The 3,452-nt window shown below is 35.1% G+C and overlaps 1 long non-coding RNA gene across 1 annotated transcript; it reads right to left on the reverse strand.

The window, feature by feature from the left end:
* Nucleotides 1-584: 584 nt before the first annotated feature.
* LOC107752973 (uncharacterized) lies at nt 585-2,523 on the reverse strand. Its single transcript, XR_001641416.1, has 3 exons — nt 1,916-2,523; nt 1,739-1,803; nt 585-1,640 (listed from the first exon to the last, which is right to left on the reverse strand). It is a non-coding gene; the product is annotated as an uncharacterized LOC107752973 (long non-coding RNA).
* Between the last annotated feature and the right edge of the window lie 929 nt (nt 2,524-3,452).

The following is a 3,452-nucleotide window of genomic DNA, read 5'->3' on the forward strand; positions in this document are numbered from 1 at the left end:
CTACAATGCCGGCTGTTCTGACTCGCATACTGTAAGTACGTTTTTTATATTTAATTAGTTTTTATATTTTATATATTTAAAGCGAGTTTTTTGGGCAGTGTAGAGTAGGGCTTGTTGTTTGTCATTTCTCCGATCACAAATGCAGACATGGTTTTATGTTTACGCGGCGCGATGCAACGCGTAAAAAGACCGTATAAGTCATTATAATCCGTAATTATGTCCCCACTGGATGCAACGAATGCCTTGTTTATAATGGGTTTTCATGTTTTTGAATCATCGCTCCGGCCGGACAGGGCATCATCACAGTGTGGTAGGGGCGTAACATTTCCGTCACACGCTTGATGTATTCGGCCAATCATAATGCACTGGATAGCTGGCCAATCAGAGTACACCTCGCTTTTTCAGACCGATGAGTTTTGTAAAAATCGACGCGTTTCAGAAAGGCGGGGCATAGAGGAGAAACAATAATGTACAGTATGTGGAAAATAATGTGTTTTTTGAACCTTAAACCGCATAAACACATTTCATTACACCAAATACACAAAATACTGTTCTTTTTAGCAGTATCATATGACCCCTTTAAAAGTAAATAATTGTAATAATGCCCTCTTAATAATAATAATAATGTTAAATGATATTCAGTATGAGTTCAAATAAACACATGAAAGGGAACTGGAACCTTTTTTTGATGGGACTGTCTGTCAGGATACACAGGACAAAAATGTAGGGAAACATTTACAGTGAAATTAAAATTTAAATAAAATACTATAACCTTTTACCTTTTTCACTTACAAAAGTTTAAAATTTTTTGAAAGCTGTGTTTGAAATCATGTACACTTAAATGCGATAGACTCCAATCAGTGGTGTAAAACAGTTTTATACTACAGAAAGCAGAGCCACTATGGATCAGATGACCATGAAACACAGGAAACAAATAAGCCAGCTAATAAGAGGCATTTCTACAACGACTTCGCTTGTGCATGACTCTACATTGATAAATGTCAGTAAAGTCCAGAACACTGTCATCTTAAGCAGAACAAATATTATTTAGTGTAATTGTAATGCTCAGAGAATGTGTTTAGACTTTATACTCAAGAAATTGAATTCATGCATACATTCAATTTCTTTTGACGGTGGTGGCAACATAAATACTCTCTTCATCTCTAAGTAGCCGTTTTAGTCTTGTGGACCATACTGTTTACACCAGGTATTAATACTGGTTTTGGTTGAGACGATAGTCTGCTGAGACCAAGTACAGTTGTTATAATACTATAGTTGTCATTAGTTGTTATAATTGTATTTAATTGTTATTTTATCACCATGTAAACAACAGTAGTGCAAGGACTAACCAGTAGTGCAGGTGATGCAGATAAAGGCATTGCTCTGAACCATTAGCTCGGAAAGCAAACTGCAGAGGGTCTTGAATGGTTCAGTCATGATTTTCGGCGATGCAGGATGGGTCTTTCAAAGCACTTACTTACATGAAAACAGAGGTCAATTCAACTATTACCCATTCTGGCAAGAAACTCTGTTTCGTCTGAGCTGCTTGAAGATTTCCATTCTTCCCTTTTTTTAGGTTCATGGAGATGTGAAGCCTCTGGTTGAAGATATCAGCGATAAAAATTAATGTGTAGTGTTTTCTAAAAGAGAGAGCAGAGTCTTATTATTAAAAATATTTAAACACATGCATGAACCAATTCAACAGGATGATATATCATAATAACTGTTATAAACTCACCACTGCTTGAAGCGTCTCTGATACATGAGAACGAGACCCTGCAGGTCTGACTGGATCATCAGAGACTGGAGAGTGAAATAAAGGAAACAGACCTGTGATCATATTTACATACATGTCTGAATCTGAGAAATCATGAATTCATCAGGGCAGTGAGAGTAAATGTAATAAAATACTTACGATCCGGTTTTAAATTCTCCATGCTGCTGTGTCTACGTTTCAGTGACTCTCTTGATTCACTTGTTTGTGACTCTTCCAGTCTGTTCTCTATCTCTTCTCCTTGTTTTTCATTTTTAGTGATATTTTTCATTTCTCTCTACAATGTATAAAGACAATTTATTTTTCTCTGGTTTAAAGTAATTTACATAAAATGCAAAATGATGATTGTGCAAATCAATACATAGGCCTACAGCATTTGTAATCTGACATTAGCAAAACAATTCAGAGTATCCTGGTATCAGGGTACTTAGATGTTCTGATTTTGTTGTACAACTAAATACATCTTCCCTAAATTTAATTAGAACACGACAGTAGATCAGTAAAATGAGATTTCATAAGTAAAAATTCACTTTTTCCATAAAGAAATCGTGCGTATTAGCTGAATTCACTGTCACTGCCGTGTTGCTTTATGGTTGCCAGAGAGTGGCTATAGATACTAAAATATTGATATTGATAGATACTATAGATACTAAAAGGCTACTTGCCATTTTGAGTCAAAACATCCCACACCCTTTTCTCTACAATGTTTTAATCCGAGTACAATGACTCTGCAGAACAAAATGGGCGGTTTTTTTATTTTATTATTATTTTGCAAAAAAAAAAATATATATATATATATATATATAACGTGCTATGCTTCTCGAGCACCACCAATAAACGTCTCTAAATCACTATTTTCACTAATAAACGTCTCTAAATCACAATTTTTTTAGTTATAAATTCTATTAATTCGAAAACGTCATTTGCGATAGTAGCTACACCCTCTGAATGGGAACTGCGTTGGTCTAGAAAATACTCATAACATTTTATTTATGGTTATTTATGGTTTTGTATTGACAAATCTATTGTAAAAACAAACAAACAAATCTGCACAAACCTTATCAGTTAATGGCTGTATCCTAAATCCCACTATGCAGTTTGCGTCTGCGTCTTTTTTACGAGCACCATAGACTGTATGTAGAGCACCAACCAAATACCAAGAGCGACATCTAGTGGAGAAACAGGAAACAGACAGAGCATTCAAGTGCGTTTTCTGCGATTCAATCACAAGTTGCCAATCGAGATGCATTCACCGTTTCCATCTGTAGCTTCTGTCTGCGTCTCCTGTGAACTCTTGTGTTAGGATTTTCTGAAAAAAATATTTATTTATTCATTTGCGTGGTGGGATGTCTGAGGAAATAATAGGCTAATGTAACTTTTTCACATACTTAGGTAACACAGATATTTAAACATTTCAAGTGAATGAGACTCATCCACAATGTTGACGTAAGTTTGTGTTATTAAACATTAAATATTAAACATACCCATATTTCTTTACTAGCTATCTGCTATAGAAGGTACTTTTAATGTTGTCTCCTTATGACAAATTGCATGAGTTGTAGTAGGCCTACAGATTTTGTCTGACAAAACATCAACGTAAGTCAACACTGTGGATTGATGTGGTTTGCAATTTTAAGTTTTGTCACCATGTCACCAAGTAAAAACCCCGAGTTCAAAT

Source organism: Sinocyclocheilus rhinocerous, unplaced genomic scaffold (genome assembly GCF_001515625.1).
Source record: "Sinocyclocheilus rhinocerous isolate Xijiao unplaced genomic scaffold, SAMN03320098_v1.1 scaffold231, whole genome shotgun sequence".
NCBI lineage: Eukaryota > Metazoa > Chordata > Actinopteri > Cypriniformes > Cyprinidae > Sinocyclocheilus > Sinocyclocheilus rhinocerous.